The sequence below is a fragment of the Perognathus longimembris genome, chromosome 18, assembly GCF_023159225.1.
Source record: "Perognathus longimembris pacificus isolate PPM17 chromosome 18, ASM2315922v1, whole genome shotgun sequence".
Taxonomy (NCBI): domain Eukaryota; kingdom Metazoa; phylum Chordata; class Mammalia; order Rodentia; family Heteromyidae; genus Perognathus; species Perognathus longimembris.
Genome location: NC_063178.1, coordinates 33,970,097 through 33,989,289, shown reverse-complemented (window position 1 = coordinate 33,989,289; position 19,193 = coordinate 33,970,097).

Sequence of the window (19,193 nt, the reverse complement as noted above, 5' to 3'; positions counted from 1 at the left end):
GGTGGGAGTGCAAATTAGTACAACCACTTTGGAGAACAGTATGGAGGTTTCTCAAAAAGCTCAATATAGACCTACCCTATGACCCAGCCATACCACTCCTAGGCATCTATCCTGAACAGCAGGTCCAAAGATATCAAAAAGACATTTGCACTTCCATGTTTATCACTGCACAATTCACAATAGCCAAAATATGGAATCAACCCGGATGCCCCTCCACAGATGAATAGATCCAAGAAATGTGGTACCTATACACAATGGAATACTACATAGCGATTAGAAATGGTGAAATATTGGCATTCGCAGGGAAATGGTCAGAACTTGAACAAATAATGTTGATCGACTCACATCACTTAGTATAATTTCTTCCAAGTCCTTCCATTTCCTTACAAATGGGGCAATGTCATTCTTTCTGATAGAGGCATAAAATTCCATAACTGGTGTGTATAACTTCTTAAAGAAAGAAAAGTGCCATGTAGCTTGTGTCATGTAGGTTCATGACTCTTCGAACTGTGAAGAAACAGTATATCAAAATAGCTATCTTTTGGATAATGTATAAAATAGCCAGTGGCTTTTGAAAAAAAAAAGTGTAGTGAATCCCTTTTTATCCTAAATTCTATTTTAAAAAGAATAGATAAATGGTGCATTGGTGGCTCACACCTGTAATCCATGCTACTCAAGTGGCTGCGATCTGAGGATCACAGTTTGAAACCAGACCAGGCTAAAAAGTCCATGATACTCTTATCTCTAATTAATCCCCCAAACAGGACATAGAATTGTGACTTAAGTGGTAGAGCCTTAGCCTTGAGAAAAAAAAAAACAAAAAAAAACTCAGGGACAGTGCCTAAGTCCTGATTATAAGCCCCAGGACTAGGCATAAAAGTAGATAGATAGATAGATAGATAGATAGATAGAACAACAAAAACCTAGCCCATTTCATGCTAACTCCACTTGGCTTTTGGATGAAGACATTGTATTCCTAGTCTCTTTCTGAGAGAAACAAGCATGTCAGAATGCACATCAGGAAAGTGAAAGTGGAGTCAGGTTTTCTTTGTCCCAAATTTACAGTAAGACCATCATATTGGTGGCAGGATTGGTTTTCAAGCCAATGTATTGGGCAGTGTACTGGGTGTTCCAAGCCAGCATGACTGATGTGTGGTTAGGCCGTCACAGTCAGTAATTGTTAGTATCCTAGAGATGATCACTGAGAATGCGTTCATTGTGAAACTCAGAGATACGTTCTTGAAAGTAGAGCCACTGCAAATGCTCAGTTCTGCTCATTCAAAGTGACATCTGAGGGTTATTAATTAGGACTCAGCACTTCCACCTGGTAATATATTCATGTGTAATTCTCACTTCAGCTAAGACTTCTAGATTTAGAAGATGGCTAATGAAAGGCAGTTCTTTGGTTCAGTATAGACTTATTTTTCTGCCTCAGATGTTGAATTGCAAACAGAAGAGAGAAAAACGTGTTTTCTTAAATGGGCAATGAGTGGCTCTCTTTTTCCAAGATCTAAATGCAGTCATATCTCGAATGAAGATCTCTAAGTGAGTCACATTGATTGGCACCTCTCCTCTTTTACCCCGTATTTACAGCATAATAATTCCTTGTTAAAATAAGCATCCCAAACAACTGCTATAGGGGAAATGAGTCTAAAGAATGTGTGTAGCAGAGGAGTTGTTTGCTACAAACAAGCTGAAATGATTATCCTAGGACCATCTGTAGCTGAGAATTGTATAAGTAGTATCTGTTAGTCTTCTGTGATTACAGCAAATACCTGATACAAATCAGCTTTTAAATAGGAAAGGTTTATTTTGGTACCTGGGAAGCAAAGACCAGAAGTGAAGAAGAAACTGAGTCTGGAAGAGCCCTTGGGAGGCCGCCTTCAATGACCTAACTCCCTCCTCGCAGGCGTCTTCAGCATCTCACAAGAGCACCATGCTATATGGACAAAGTCAAAGAGAGAATATGCTAAAGCCACACCCATCCCTCATTTATTGCTATATACATCACCTCAAATCTTTATGGAATCCAGAGTTGTTTCTGGATTTGCAATGGCAAAATCAGACCAAAAGTGTAGACAAATGCTTATCATATGGGTAAGGGACCTCCATAGCTGACAATCCCTCTATCATGAAATAAATGTTCAGGCACAATCATGACCTCATCATTCATGTAACCCTGCATCCTGCATGTTCTTTTCCTAAGATAATAAGTCCTAGAAGGCTGAATGAGTTCCCATTGAGTTCTTTGTTTATTCTTCAAATCTTAAATGAATTGAAGAAACAAGATATCCATAATTCAGACCATGTGGGATGGCTCACATACTCCTAGAAAAATATTGGATCAGTGACTTGGGTGCTAACATTGCTTTTCCTTTGTATGTGTGGGCAAAACGCCTTATGAGGGGGATGGGAGTCCACCAGGACTTGTCCTGATATACTTTGTAAACTATAGTTGCAAATTATAGTCTGTCTCCAGCAAGTCCCTGTTTAAACACATATACTCTTGAGACAGAAAACGCCAGCAAAATGACTAAACTTGTGACTCATCAAAAATGAATTTAAAAGCTAAATTCATCTCATTTTGTTGAAATTCACACCTAGGATTTTAATTTGCAAGTAGAGTAGATATGGCTGTTCTGCCTTTAGGGGATATGTAAAAAATCTTTGGAGTAATACTGTTTCCACAAATATTTTAATAATACTTGAGTTGAAACAAAATCTCTACAACTTCAGTGAGCCTGAGTGTTTGATGTTAACATGTACTAGTAAAATAGAGGATCCAAGCAAACCCTAGGACCTTAGACCTTTTGAAATAGTTTTGGCCCACCACAGGTTATCATCCCACTATCATAGAGCGTTTTGAATTAAAAGGCAGATTGGATGCTCATTAGGTTGGTAGTGAGTGATATTATTGCATTAGGATCTAAACTGTCCAAATTATGAAGTGATAAATTCTCTAGGGTATAGCTAGTGAAACCTAGTAAGGAGTCTCTTTTGAAAACACACGCATTTTTAGTGTTTGATGTGCCTTTCTCCAGGATTCCTGTAGAAGTTACATAAATAAAGCAAAGTATCACTGAGGAAAGCGTGAGGCAAATTATCTTTTCACTACAGCACACCTGAAAGCACAATATTTTATAAGAAACGGGGGTGGGATGAGAACTCTTCTCTTTTGAGTCAGTTTGAACAAATATCAAATTTGGTTGGAGGAGACCTTTAAAACTTTTATCCTGCCATAACTTTTTATAATATAAATGAAAGTGCTCACAACAAACATCAAAAGTGTTTGATGATCACAATAAAAACTATAATTGATGGTTAGTGTTTCTGTGTTATCGTTAGTGTTGTGTATTGTCTCTATTGATATTTTATGTGTGTATAAGTACACAAGTAGCCAGACGCTGTGATTTTAAAAGTGCTTCGTGCCTTTCTCTGAATATTTGCCTAAATAAATTTGGCCACAGCGTCATGAAGTTTTACAAAAGTAAAACAAGCATCAGAAAAATTGTGAATGCACTGACCATCATCATTTATTATTATCAAGCAGACACAAAAAATCTGTGCAGTGAGCAGGGTGACCAGCTGTCCCGGTTTGTCGCTGTTGTTTTACACAACTCTTATTAAAAACCTCCTAGTACCTAAAGTAATTGAACTGTTTCAAACAACTTTGTTACATATATAAAGGTTATTCAGAATTATAACTACTATACTATAAATGTTTTTCCTTTTAACCATTTCTTTCTTTTTCTTTGTTTTTATAGTACTGAACCTAGTATATGCTCAGTAAATGCTCTAAGGTGGAACTACATACTCAGTTCCCCCTTTTACTTCCTTTGGCAGTACTGAGATTTGAACTAGGGGGCCTTGAGCTTTGCAAACATTCTCCTACTTAAGTCACACCTCCACTCCTCTTTTCTTAAATCAAAATCTATTAAGAAAAAAACAAAAAACATGATCCCATTCTCTTTTTTTTGGTCAGTCCTAGGCTGTGAACTCAGGGCCTGAGCACTGTCCCTGGCTTCTTTTTGCTCAAGGCTAGCACTCTGCCACTTGAGCCACAGTGCCACTTCTGGCCATTTTCTGTATATGCGGTGCTGGGGAATCGAACCCAGGGCCTCATGTATACGAGGCAAGCACTCTTGCCACTAGGCCTTATTCCCAGCCCGATCCCATTCTCTTATCTCCACAACTACCCAAACTACAAAAATGCCAAGAATACATTTATAAACTCATTGTCAACTATGTTTCAGAATTCTCCAATGTACCTTTATATACTATTAATATCCTGTTAACTTAGTCATAATCTACCATATTGTCAACATGTAAACTTTATGGATTGAGGAAGAGATACAGACAGGCTACAGCTCTGATTGGGAACTGATTCTGATGGTTTAGGGGTTACTTCTCAATCTAAGCGATCACATACATATCCATGAAATAATGCTAGGTTTCTTGTCACAATATTCACTCCCACTAAAGGAAGTCCAAGACTTGAAGAAGGGTCAGAAATTGCAATGTGTGAACTCCATAATTGGAGATTCCTTATCGACCAACATATAAACAGAACAAAACCAAAACAATGATTTTATTATATCGGTCTTTGACCATGAAAATTAACTCTCAATTATATATTAAATTTACCACTGAAAGCTGACTGAAGTTTAAACTTAGAATTTAATCAGGATAATTATTGTCTTCAACCTTATATTAAATTCTAAGCCTTATCTTCTACCAGGTTATCATTTATCAGGTCAACACTTATAATTTGTCTACTAAAACTGATGTTTCAACTATTTTAGTAAATTTTCTCTAGGTAAATCCTTTTTGATTTACTTGAACAATTCTTATCTAGAAGAATAACTAAAAAATTACACACATAAACATGCCTTCTATAGACTTGCTTCTGTTCCTAGAGCCAACTCCAACTCTTTTCCTTCACTGAAGAAAAGTCTACTTCTTAGTGATTAGTGCCTCCTCCAAAACTTTAGGTCTACACTAATAGTTCCTAAAAGAAGTTCAAGTCAATCTGCTAAGAAGAAATACCTAACCTCCACCTGTATTATTTAGCTGCAAAAGCATTATCAATTAGCTAGGTGCTGGTGGCTGTAATCCTACCCAGGAAACTGAGATCTAAGGATCCCAGTTTGAAGCCAGCCTTGGCAGGAAAGTCCCTGAAACTCTTAACTCCAATGAACTACCAAAAAAGCTGTAAGTGAAGCTGTGGCTCAGTGGTAGAGTGGTTGATTCTTTTTCTTTATTTTTGATACCAGTCTTGGGGCTTGAACTCAAGGGCCTGGGCACTGTCTCTGAGCTTAAGGTTAGTGCTTTACCACTTGAGCCACAGCTCCATTTCTGTTTGGGTTTTTTTTGAGGGGGGGGGGGAAAGGAAGGGGTAGTTACTTGGAGTCTCACTGAATTTTCCTGCCTGAGCTGGCTGGGAACCGCAACCCTTAGGTCTAAGCCTCCTGAGTAGCTAGGATTACAGGCATTTGCTAAGAAGCCTGGCTGTATACTGATTCTTAAAGTTTGTTGTTGTGGTGCTGGTTTTTTGGTGAGTCCTGGGGCTAGAACTCTGGGCCTGGGTGCTGTCCCTGGGCTCTTCAGTTCAAGGCTGGCACTCTACCACTTGAGCCACAGGGCCACTTCCATTTTTCTGGTGGTTAATTGGAGATAAGATAGCTTGGGCTATCTTTGAACCTTGATCCTCAGATTTCAGCCTCCTGAGTAGTTAGGATTACAAGTGTGAGCCACCGGCACCCAAAATATTTTATTTTTAATCAAACAAAACCTGTAGTTTCAAGATAAAAGAAAATAGCCTTTAAAAATAAGCCAGAAATTAACCTTCTTATGAAAGAAAGAAGACAGAAAGAAGGGAGGGAGGAAAGGGAGCAAGGAAGGGAGTGGAGGGAGAAAAAAACGGAAAATAATATCTTTTTCTGTCAACGTTTTGGAAATGTCTCCATAATCCTACTGCCAAAATCAATGCATTGCCTTCAATAAAAACTTCTCCATCTGTACTTTAAAAAGGACTTAAGAAACTAAATTAAAATTCCTCCAAAAGACTTCTGATATTTGAACACACTTGTTAAAAAAATCCAATTGCTTCTTTTTACAAAAACAACTGAAATGAAGAAATAACAAAAATGTACTAGCTAAGCTAGAGGTATGGCTCAAGAAATACAGCACCAGTCTAGTGAGGGCAAGGTCTGTTCAAGTCAAAATATGACAAAAAGAAAAGCAATTTACTAGCTAAAACCCTTTGCTTGGTTGAAATCAGGAGGAAAAAAAATTACACTCATTTATTAGGAGCATCCAATGACAAGTTTTAAAAGATAGGATAGTCACCAAGTCCAGTTTGGAAGTTACTTTATCTTGAAGTTTCAATAATTTCAATACACTGAAGTACCTTCACACATCTCTAAACTTTAGAGGCCAAGCACTGATGGCTCATGCATAAAAATCCTAAAAAGTCATCCCGGGAAATAAAGCCCCCAAAACTAATCTCCCATTAACTAGCAACACTCCTGCAGTGGTGGTACGGCTCAGGTGATGGAGCATCATCCTAGAGCAAAAGAGCTAGAGAAAGGGTGAAGTCCTAAGCTCAAACCCCAGTACTTGATTTTAAAAAAAGTTAAGCTTTTGAGAATTCTTTTTAAAGCCAAGCTAGCTGAAGTTACCGACAAAAAATGTATCAGGAGGGCAGTGAGGTTGTGTACAGACGGGGCACAAGAATAGTTTCAAGTATCAAGGAGGACGAGATAACCCTGCAGCGAAGTAGAGGGGGCATGTGTGCAGCACAAACATACAAAGGCCCTTAAAGGAAAAAGACCGTCCCCCAGGAAAGACGGCGGGGGAGCCGGGGTCCTCGGGAAGGAAGGCACAGCCGAGCTGGGAAGCCTCGAGCCCCCCCCCACTCTAGGAAGCGCTCCCCGACTTCGGGGTGTAGGAGAGAGGAAAAGGCCTAGTGTTGAGGTCACCATGCACGATCCACCGTGCTGGCCGGCCGCAATCACAGCCTCTGAACCCCAGACCTGTTTCTGTACGACTTGGAAGTCAAACCCCAACAGCAGCAGCAGCAGCAAATCGCCACAACAATGGGGATCAGTCGGGGGGTGGGGTGGCTCGGAGTGCTTCGCGCCAGAAATCCTCCTCCCTCGGAAGGAAGGCCAAGGTCTCAGGTCCGCGGTTCCCACTAGCCAAGGCGGGAAAGGTCCGAGAGGGTGCCCCGAAGACCCAGGGGGAAGCTGGGCCTCGACGGGCGGAGCGCCAGACCGGAACACGGACACTGGGGGGGGGGGGGGAGAGGCAGTGCCCAGGTTCAAGCCCCAGGACCCACACCGCCAAGATCAGACAGATAGACAAGAAAGCACCCCGGCTCTCGCCTTTGGGACACCGCGGGGGAGGCACGTCGGGGGACGAGGCAGCGGGCCGCCTTCCCGGCCGCGCGGGGGCCCCCCCGAGCCGGGGCTCCAAGGCCGCGGGCCGCGAGCCAGGGCTCCAGGCCACGAACAGCAGTTCGCGGCAGAACCCTGGCTCGGAACGCCCCCGACTGTGTCCTCACTCGGGGGCCCGGGTCGGGGCTGGGGGGGCGGGGTCCGGATCAGACGCACGACCTCGAGTCCCGAGCCCCGGGGCCTACGGCGGCCCCGGAGGACCGGGGCGGGGGGAGGGCGGGGGGACGGGCGGGCGCGCGCCCCCGGCTCACCTCGAGATGGCCCAGCCGCAGCGGCTCCTCACGCGGCGGGGGCGGCGCAGAGGCCGGTGCCTCGCCTTCGCGACGCCGCAGGTTCCGCTTGTCCTCCGCCAGGCTGACGGGCTCCTGCACCGGAAGCCGGACACCGGAGCCACCAGCGAGCCCGCCCGCGCGCTCTCCCTCCACCGAACTCCTCCAACCCCGGCGTCCACCGTCGAGAAGTTGCCGGGCTTGACGTTCCCTCGGAGGCCGCCACACGAACTCCAGCGAGCACCTCCCACTTCCGGGAGCGGCCGGGCGAGGCGCAGGCGCGGGAGGACGGCGCGTTGCGTACGCACCGCGCGGGAACGCCGGAGCGGCCGGGGGGCGGGGCCAGGGGGGCGGGGGGCGGGCGGGGCCGGTGCGGAGGCCCAGGCGCTTCTTTAGAGCACCCGCTCGCGTCCTTCCCGGCAGGGCCCGCTGCCATCGTGGGGCAAGCGGAAGGCTTTTCCTGTCGGTGCCTCGGGCAGGCCTGCAGACCCTCCAGGCGTTCACCGTGTGGCACGTCCCTGTCCAGCGCAGGTGAGGCGAGCGGGGACCTCGGGGGTGGGGGCGTCCGCGCGTTTGTGCCTTTCTTCCTCCGGAACGCCCCCGACTGTGTCCTCACTCGGGGCCCCGGTGGGGCTGGTGGGGGGAGGCGGGGTCCGCATCGGGCCCGCAAACCTCCAGTCCCGAGCCCCGGGGTGACGGCGGCCCCAGAGGACGGGAGCATGGGGGGAGAGGGGCGCACCCGGCTCACCTCGAGATGGCCCAGCTGCGGCGGCTCCTCACGTGGCGGCGGCGGCCAGGGCCTCGCCTTCGCGACGCCGCCGGCTCCGCTAGTCCTCCGCCATGCCTGCGGGCTCCCGCACCGGAAGCCGGACACCGGATCCCAGAGCCGCCCGCGAGGCCGCCCGCGCGCTCTCCCTCCGCGGAACTCCTGAACCCCACCGTCCACCTTGAAAAGTTGCTGGGCTTGACGTTCCCTCGGCGGCCGCCACACAACCTCCGACGGGCACCTCCCGCTTCCGGGAGCGGCCGGGCGCTGCGCAGGCGCGGGAGGACCGCGTGCGTGCGTGGGCACTGCTTGGGGAACGCCGGAGTGGCGGGGCCCGAGGCGCGCGAGGCTCTGGCGCGAGAGGGGGTGGGCTTCGGAGCCCTTGCTCGCGTCCTTCCCGGCAGGGCCCGCTGCCATCGTGGGGCGAGCGGAAGGCATTTCCTGTCGGTGCCTGCAGACCCTCCAGGCGTTCACCGTGTGGCACGTCCCTGTCCAGCGCCGGTGAGACGAGCGGGGACCGCGGGGGAGGGGGGAGGGGTCCGCGTTTGTGCCTTTGTTCCTCTTCCCCAGGGACTGCGGGCTTCCTGAGGGCGGGGATGGGGGGAGGGGAGAGGTGGCCTGAGACCCACCTGGAGCTCACAGACTAGCTGCTAGTGAGACCTGGCTGCCCCACCTGCCCCCCTCCCCCTGTCACCTGCCTCCCCTCCCCCACCACCCTTTCCCTACTCCCACCTGCCTCCCCTCCCCCACTCCCACCCCTTCCCCCCACTCCCATCCACCTCCCCTACCCCTGACTCTCCTCCCCCACTCCCCCCTGACCTCCCCTCCCTCTCCCACTTGGCTTCTTCTGCCTGCCTGTGAAGGCACCACAGTGGTAGGGGGACTAAGGACGAACCCTTCCCCCTAAGCCCCACGGAGGGGACCCGGTCGCCCTGCCCGCGCCGTTGAGCCGCCCCTCCGCCCAGCTCTTTCCCACACTGTCAGCGTCCAGCAGGAAGGTGAGGACGCACTGGGCCTTTTTTTTTTTTTTTTTTTAACCAAGAATACAGTGTAAAGGCCGTGGACATGGTCACAAGGTCCACTGCCTTGGGGAGTTCAAGGCCGTGAGTTTGAATCCCCGTACTGCCGGAAGGGAGGGGTGCCGGAGGAGGAGAAGGAGGAGATCAAGAAACCAAGCCTCGAGGCTGAGTGTGTAACATGTAGACCTGCAATCCAGCCGTCGGGAAGCGGACACACAAAACCTCCCGTCCTAGGCCTGTCCGGAAGACATGGTGAGATCTCGTCTGAAAAACCGCAGAGTACAACCCAAGAAAGTTTATTTTCACATTCTGTAAGTCTTACGCCCAAACCTACATGTCCAGGGATTTGTTTTGAAGTTGAGTGGAAGAAACTCAGTTTGAATTGGTGACCTATTAAAGGGCAGGAGCTAACCTACAAAGATTACATCATGTATGTGCTATAAATGACTCATTGGAGTTAGACAGAAATAACTGATTCAGATTGAGAAATAAAAAGATAAAGCAATAGATTATATAGTTTAAAGATAAAATTAACATTTGCACTTTGGTTCAGTCTCCTGATGTCTCTTATATCAGAAAGTCATCAAGTTATTTGGAAAGTTATGTATGTGTCCCGGACCTGGGTAGAATGGCATCAGCTTTGTGGTGCTGAGACCCATCCTCTGTCCTTCCTGGCTTTTGACCTATGCCTATGCCTGGCTTATGTTTTAGACACATAGGAAAAAGTTGTGTTCTCAAGTAGGGAGATGTAGTGAGGTTTGACATCATTTCTTGAAGTGCCACCAGAGGGCAGTCCATGCAACAGTTGCTGTATTTGATGTACAAAGGACAGCTATGTGGTAATAAAGGAGATAGCAGGTTTCCAGTTCTAGTTTGAGGAGTAAGCAATTGATAGGGAGAATTTCATTATTTTTAGACAGTAGGAAATATATGTGAATGAGACTGAGTTTTACACGTTTGTCAATACATTCCCATGTATAGCACGCATTTATTCAATGTTTATTATGATGGGTGACATAGCTAAAACTAAAATAACACGATCTTGATGTGTTAGGTTTCTTATATTTCCTGGAGAGAAAAAAAATGCACACATAAACACAGATTAGGATCCATTTTATTGCATGCCGCACTCCCAATCTTTGAAGGACAGGATTCATTCTGCGAAAGGCAGACGTATCAAGACAAGGCTTCCCAACACTAGATCTTACAAAGGAAGTAGACATGTTAGGACTTCCAAGTTAAAGTGATGGATCAAACGTATGCCTTTAATTTTCTTCCCTCTCAAATCCCATAAAAATAAGAGGTGTTTTAAGATCCGAACCCACATGGGTCTCGATAAGACACCAACAAGAGAAATCACAACTCTGAAAAACAGAATCCCAAGCTGATGTGAAAAAGCTAAGAACCAGTCATATATACACTTCAAAAGGTCTTCAAAAGGTGGAAATGCTGGGCCTTTGAGGCTTCACAGTGCAGATCTTGGATTAGACACCTGGAGGAGAAGTAGCTTGAGATAAGGACCTTGTGAGAGCAGAGTGAGAAGTTAGAGCCCAGCTGCTCCCTCGGGCTACCAGAAAGCAGAATGTTTAATCTCCATGATAAGGATTAAGGAAGCAGCTTCTATGCTCCTCTTACCCCAGCTGAGCTCCCAGAATGCAGTAGCTAGAACTTCCCCGTGTCCCAGTAGAAGACTGGAAGATTCCTCCACAGAAGAATCTGGTGTCACCATACAATGGTTCCCTTGGCTTAGAATCCAGTTACAAATTGTAACTTGAAAATATAAAGCAATAAGGCATTCATCAGTTAACCTTAAATATGCTTGGGACACTTACATTCACCTCCTGCTGGTTCAAATAACCTATCAGAGCTTATTTTCTTATTAAGTATCAAACACGTGTGATTTCATAATGCTACACCTACACTGGTCATGAACAACAATAGTTGTGTCGGTACACATTCTCACCATTGTAAAGCTGCAGAATGAATCATCTCTTGACTTAGGAATGTCTGCATTGAAGATACAGAGGCTAAAGTTCCCATCAGCCTCCCCCACATGCAAGCTCAGGGACAGGCATGTTCAATGCTCTTTCTCCCAAGATTCGTTTTGTTCATTGGTTTGTTTGTTTGGGGCAATAAGTAGGGTTTGAATTCAGGGCCTTGCATTTGCCAAGTAAGTACCCTACCACTAGAAACATACATGAGGCCTTTTTCAAGGTTTTTGTTGTTGTGTTTTTGTTTTTGTCAGTTATGGGGCTTGAATTCTGGGCCTGGGAGCTGTCTCTGAGCTCTTTAGCTCAATGCTAGCGCTCTACCGCTTGAGCCACAGTGCCACTTCCGGTTTTCTGCTGGTTAATTAGAGATAAGTGTCTCCCAGACTTTACTGCCAGGGCTGTCTTTGAACCTTGGCCCTCAGATCTTAGCCTCTTGCGTAGCTAGGATTACAGGCATGAGCCACCAGCACCTGGCGTCAAGTTGGTTGTTTTCTTGTGTTGTTTTTTGCCAGTCCTGGGCCTTGGACTCAGGGCCTGAGCACTGTCCCTGGCTTCCTTTTGCTCAAGGCTAGCACTCTGCCACTTGAGCCACAGTGCCACTTCTGGCCATTTTCCATATATATGGTACTGGGGAATTGAACCCAGGGCTTCATGTATACGAGGCAAGCTCTCTTGGCACTAGGCTATATTCCCAGCCCGAGTTGGTTGTTTTTTGAGTTTTGTTTTTTTGTCTTCAAACTGAGCCTCAGAGCTCCATCCTCCTACCTATACCCCCCTCATTCTGTGGTTAGACATATGTATCACCACACCCACTGATTCTGTGCCATAAAGCCTTCCTAACTTCTTGCCTTGGGCTCGCCTTGAACAAAGATTCTCCTCTACACCTCAAGTGTAGATGAGATGATGGCGGGAGCCACCTCCCTGGGCCTTAGTTAAGCTACCTCGATTGACTTTGTGTGTGTGTACACTGGTCCTAGAGTTTGAACTCAGGGTGTGGGTGCTGTCCCTGAGCTTTTTTGGCTCAAGGCTAGCACTCTACTCCTCAAACCACAGCTCCACTTCTGGCTTGTTTTGGGTAGTTAATTGGAGATACGTCTCAGGAACTGTCCTGCCCTTGTTGGCTTGGAACAAGGATTCCTACATCTTAGCCTCCTGAGTAGCTAGGATTATGGGCACAAGTTGAGCACTGCCCGGTGTTTTTTACATATAAGAGAGGGGGAAACATGGGACTCTGGCTTTCTCAGTTTTATGTAAGTCAGGAAAACAATAGACACCAAGTACCAACTGGTTATTCAGAAATGTTACCCCAGAGAGCTTACAAAATAGGATATGGAAACTTGTTACACAATCTTTAAGTCCTTCAGCCAAGTCTAGTGTAGTCAAGCTTCACTTGACAATAGAGCTCATTCTCAAAAATTGGTTGCAAGATTTCATCACCATGCAAAGATCAAAGGAGCTATAAGTTCATTGCTCCAGATGGCAACCCAGCATCCTTTTAATAAGTAGAAGTAAACTATAAATATGTGTGTATGGTGTGTGTATATATATAAAAGATGTAGTGGAATAAATATACATATCAATAACATTATCACCAAACATCATACACTGTACATGATCAACCTTACATGCTATTCCCTCTTTTTCTGCTGTTCCTTTCTTTTTGCGCATGTGCACACACACACACACACACACACACACACAGTCCTGGAGCTTGAACTTAGGGCCTCAGCATTGTCCTTGAGGTTTTAAGCCCAAGGCAGTGCTCTACCACTTGAGCAGCCCCACTTCCAGCTTTTTTGGTAATTAATTGGAGATAACAATTTCACAAATGTTTCTAGCTGGGCTGAAAACTCCTCACATCTCAGCCTCCTGAGTAGCTAGGATCGCAGGCGCCAGCCACCAGCACTCAGCTTGTGCTAATCTGTGCAGGTAGCAGTTGGGGGGGGGTTTCATACGTCATAATGTAGCATATGCCTGTCTATAAAAGGATTTTGATTGAAGGAAAAATTGTGAAGACAATGTGTTCAGAAAGATGGGAAGCAAATGACCCCTGTCTCGTGTGTCAGTGGAGTGTGGAGGCCTGCTTCCTAAATCTCTAGGCAGAAACGCTTCTCTAGTGTAAGGTCCAGCCCCCGGAGGGCTCCATGCAGATGCCCCCCACCGGTTTAAGTCTGCGCCCAGCACCTGAGTTAGCTAGGTAACTGGCACACCCAGACACAGTTACCTCCTCCTTCTCTGAGCTCACATCCAATCCACACCTCCCGCCTTTCCCTACGTAATCTGGCTCCAATAGAGTCCCCGCTCTTTCCTTTTCTTCTCTTACTCTCTCGTGTGGGCTGGCAGTTTGCTCCCTCCAGCCCCCCAGTGAACTCCTTTCTGCCTGAACCATGTGGTGGGTTTCCTTTCTTGCTAACCTTACAACTAGGACCCTGGAAGTCTTGGTTGGTGTCCCCTGAGATGAAGGAGCACAGTCAATTGTTGTCTGATTTATACCAAAAGGATCCAGGGCAAGAGAGAAGGGCAGATCTGAGATAATGTTAGCAAAGTGCCGGTTTATTGCTGCTATGAGGTCAGCTTGGGTTCCCGAAGTCGGGTAGGAGAAAGAATCCATTGATGTGTGGATTCAAGGAACAGGAGGCTGGCCTGAAGCCTCTTCCTTCTTCCGCTCCTTCCTTCCTTCCTTCCTTCCTAGTACTGAAGCTTGAACTCTGAGATTGGCTCTTCTGCTCAAAGCTAACACTTAATCTCTACGTTGAGCTTTTTACTGGTTAATTGGAACCTGGACCCTCAGAGCTCAGCTTCCTGAGTAGCTAGGGCAACCAGGCATGCTCTTCCAATGCATAGCTTCTCAAACCCCAGACAAGATGCTCCCTGGAGGAACACTAACACAGATACTCCTTGGTGTGTATAACTAAAAAAAGGTGTGTGCATGTGTGTGCTTGTGCTCAGAGGAATGTGTGGATAGCAACCAGTCAGCAGCAAGAAGAAAATAATCATTGCCTTCCATGTGAGAAGTATGGGGGGCAGTGCAGGGGGGGGGGGGCTGAAGTACCAGGAATAAGGGGACCTTCAGAGATTGACAAGCCAGAATGGCAGATGCCATCTTCCAAAGCATCATCTCATAGGAAGTTTCTCACCCACTTTACTATTCTTCCCACTGTGTTTTCCAAGTTGGGAGAGCAATCCCAGAGGCCATGTGGCCTGTGAGTGTGTGTGTGACTGTGAGTATATGTGTGCGCACTCATACTCTTGAGCACAGGGAGGGCCTTGAACTCAGGGCCTGGGCACTGTCTCTTACTTTATCACTCAAACCAGTTGAGCTACAGCTCCACTTCTGGTTTTCTGGTGGCTTCTTGGAGTTCAAAGGCTCAAGGACTTTCCTGCTCAGGCTAACCTGGAACCCTGCTCCCCAAATTTCAGCCTCCTGCATAGTTAGAATTATAGGCATGAACCACTGGAACACAGCTAAGCTTGGAGGCTTAAAGTGACAAACTAGAAATCAGACCCCTAAACCTGGCTTCTCCTCAGAAGACCCCAGGCAGGGAGCCTGAGTGAAATAAAAAAGCTATTATTTATTGTTGGACTGGGAATATGGCCTAGAGGTAGAGTGCTCACCTTGCACGCACGAAGCCCGGGGTTTGATTCTTCAGCACCACAGAAACAGAAAAGGCCAGATTGGTGTTGTGGCTCAAGTGGCAGAGTGCTAGCCTTGAGCATAAAGAAGCCAGGGACAGTGCTCAGGCCCTGAGTCCAAGCCCCAGGACTGGTACACACACACACACACACACACCAGCTAAATTATTGTTGTTGTTGTTCTTGTTATTGTGGGAAATGAACCTGGGGCCTTCTCCATGTGAGGCCTGCACTATCACTTGACCTATGCCCTCTAGCCTCAGAAGCTTATATTATTTACTATATGAGACCTGACACCTAAATATCAATATGACATTGTGCAATTCACTGTGGCTTTAGACCATTTTAATTATTTAAAGAAAATCAGAAACATAATGGAACCATTTGATTTTTTTTTATTTATGGGCAGGGAAGTACTTCAACTGAGTAAATTTTAAATGGACACAGAGAAACAAAATGAAAGCTCTTCCTTAGTGTGTCTAATGAGTCCTGCTTTCCAAGCATGCGTGAGGCAGGTCTGAGGAGGCGAGGCACAGAGAGACTGAGTCCCTTACCAAAGTGGTGCAGCCAGGATGGAGCTAGGGTTTGATTACAGACCTAAAGCTCCTAATCAAGCCCCACACGGTGGTGCACCGACTCTTACAATCCCAGCACTCGGGAATCAGGAGCAGGAGATTCAGTGATCAAGACTAGCCTTGACTCCATAATGAGACTGTGTCTCTAATGAAAGCAAAACAAAAACCATGCTGCTTCAAGATGACTACAGAGAATAAATATCTAACAATAGGACATCTTGTCTGGGTGAAATGCATCGTGATATCATGATATACATCACTATTTTATGTTTGTTTCCTTATGACAATGCCTTTTGTTAGAGATTCATAATACTATGAGATTTGGTGATTCTTCATTAGCCTTGATCAACTTAACCAGTAAATAATAGATGCCCATGATAGCCCAATGACAAAGAGGACAGATATTATTTACTTTCCATGAATCATTCATTGTCCTTTCAACAAAACAGAAAGCAGTAAGAACACTGAGGGAATGCTGATGAAGTTGACAGAAAAAGAGCTGGAAGGGCAAAAGGGAGAGGCCGAGTGCCGATCCCGGCTGCTGCCCCTGAAGAGCCTGACCCTGAGTCTACTGGGAGCCCTGGCTCCCTGGAGCTGGCAGAGTGTTAGCTTCTCCCTTTCTCCCACTGTTTGACGACCCCTGAAGTGAGAGAACACGGGGAATGAGGCAAAGCAGAAAATAACAGGGCTAGGCTGGAGAACCCGCAACCCTGTCTGACCTGGATGCAAGGAGAGCACCAATGATTCTTTGGATTAGTGGGAGTCAGGACTAGAAACCAAGTGTGCCAAGCTAGGCTCACTTTGGACACCTACTGTGAGTTCAAGAACACAAACATTTTAAATCATTTATTAGGAAGATAAAGAATTCACCGAAAGCTGACATAGTCAGATGTATTGCTGCTCAAGAATACAGCTTAAATGAACCGAGGGAAGAGACATATAAGCAGAGTCAAGGAGAGTTCTCAGTGCAAACTTTCCCGTGGAGGCATCAGTGGCACTAACTCCTTCCGGGGAGAATTTGTGACGATTAGTACAGCATCCTGCCAATCAGAGAAGCTTGCCAGAGCCTTGATATTGATAGGCTGGGTTTTTATTGTAAATTAACATAAATATCATGGACTACATGGTGTGGTCCAGGGCCCCCAGGTTAGGCAGGACAATCCTCCCAGGAGCTAAGGGCAAAGGCCAAAATTCTCTTGACACATTAACTACTGAGTGCCAACTCTTCTTTCTTCTTCCCAAGATGTTGGTGGTTTTTGTTGTTCATTTATTTGTAAATCTATTTTGTAGTGTAGGCCAGTATGTTAGTCAGCTTTTATCTCTGTGACAAAATTCCTGAGATAAACAAATTACAAGCAGGAAAAAGTTATTTGGGCTCACAGTTTCAGTGGTTTTAGTCCATGGTCGTCTGGCTGCATTACTTTCAGGTCTGTGATGGGGCAGTAAACGTGAGACAGAACAGAGCTGTCACATCCCAGCCTCCAGGAAGCACAAAGAGAGAGAGGCAGGAGCAACTAGGTTGCCATTTGACCTTGGGAATGCTTCTAATGACCTCAACTCCTTCCTTTACACCTCACCTCCCAAAGGCTGCACTGCCACCAAACAGCACCATCAGCTTGGCCCTAAGCCGAAATACAAGCATTTGAGGACATTGGCAATCCAAACCATGACTACCAGGATTCATGAAGGGAATTTGACCCATGTTGGCCTTCTTGTTTCAGATCACAAAATGAAGTCGTAATTTTACACATAAACATATTTTTATTTATTAGAAATTCATTTTATGTTGTTGGGGATTCAGCTTGGCCTTGAGAGGGGAAGGGCAATGAGAGCACTCCTGAGATGCTGCCCTTTCCCCAGCCCTAGGGCAGTGTGGAAGTGAGCCACACCTATCTCCTGGGTCCGGAACCAGAAGGGATAGCTTTGAGACCATCCCCCACCTTGCGCCAGCGAACATGTGTGCTCCCTTTTCACTGGCTTTGCCCAGAGGGCGGTACTATGGGAAGTGACATTAGCCCATGAGGGAGGTCCTTGGGAGCTGCTCTTGGACAGACAAGCTTGCCAGCCTATTGCCAGCTCATGCTCAATCCTTGTCATCATCACTATATTACTGTGAGCCCCTCCTGAATAAACCAGATTGCTCTCAGAAGCATCTCTGAGATCCGTGTGCACCTGGCTTCCTTGGTGGGTAAGGAGGGAGGAAAAGGGGATCTCGTTCGGCTGCGTGCACTTTAGGCTTGCCCGTGTCCCTTCACTCCACTTTGGCTGCCCGTGGGTCGAGCACCCAGGGGAGAGGGTGCAAAGGGGAGCACTGATAAGGGAGTAAGCTTAGCATCCCCACACCAGGGGAGGTGAATCTAGCCCGGCATTAGGTAATAGTAATATTTCAGATACAGAGGCACATTCAGTTTTACCCCATTTGACCATAACACGTCAGTAATTTAAATTGGTTATATGGTAAAAGCAAACAAACATGATTTATAAGCAAATTAACTCAAATGACGTGGTACTTTGTTTTAGGATCAAATATATATATTCAGTAAAAATTTTAAAATCCTGGGATGTAGCTCAGTGGCAAAGTACTTGCTTAGTAAGTACAACATCTTGGGTTCAGTCCCTAGTACCAAAAAAGAAAAGACCAAAAAAAAAATAGTTAAAAAAAAGAACCCAGAAAACTTTAAAACCTTATACTATAGAAAAATAAATCACATGCTTTAGATTTAATGAGATTCTTGTTCAGGGCATTACAAATAAGATTGATTTGTTATAATTACTGTGTTTTGTTTCTCAGATGATTTATGAGGACACATTTTAATCCTCTAAATATAGGCATTTCTTACACACAACAGATGGCATTTATTCTCAATGAATAAAAACTCAGATCTAATATACATTGTTTTTTCACTGTTGTAATATTTGCTTTGAAGAGCTAGAAGTGTTCGTTGTCTATATAAAACTTTTGTTGAATTTAATGTATGGATCTGCAATGATCTCCTTGGAATAACTTTGTATCATTAGTATCTTAATAGTCCCTAACCATCTGTTGGATTTTAACATCCTTATGTCCTTTACCTATATATAATGGCATTTGCTGGGCACCAATAGCTCACACCTATAATCTTACCTACTTAGGAAGGTGAGTTCAGAGGGTCTTGGTCCCAGATAAGTCCATGAAATTTCATCTCCAAAACAACCAGCATAAAACTTGGCCGAAAGCGTGACTTGAGTCGTAAGCAGAGTCGGTGCAAGGGCCTTGAATTCAAGCACCTATATTTGTCCCCCTGCCCATCCTGCAAAAAAAGGTATTTGTATATTTTTAAAAATCAGGTAAATTAAAACTGCATGTTTGGTTATAACAAAAAACGGTTACAAACTACATGGATTAAAGATCATAAGGGTTCATTTCTCCCTTATGTAGAAGTCTCTATGGCTCTACAGAGAGTAAAGCTGTAAAGCTTTGTTCTGCATGTTATGCTATACTTG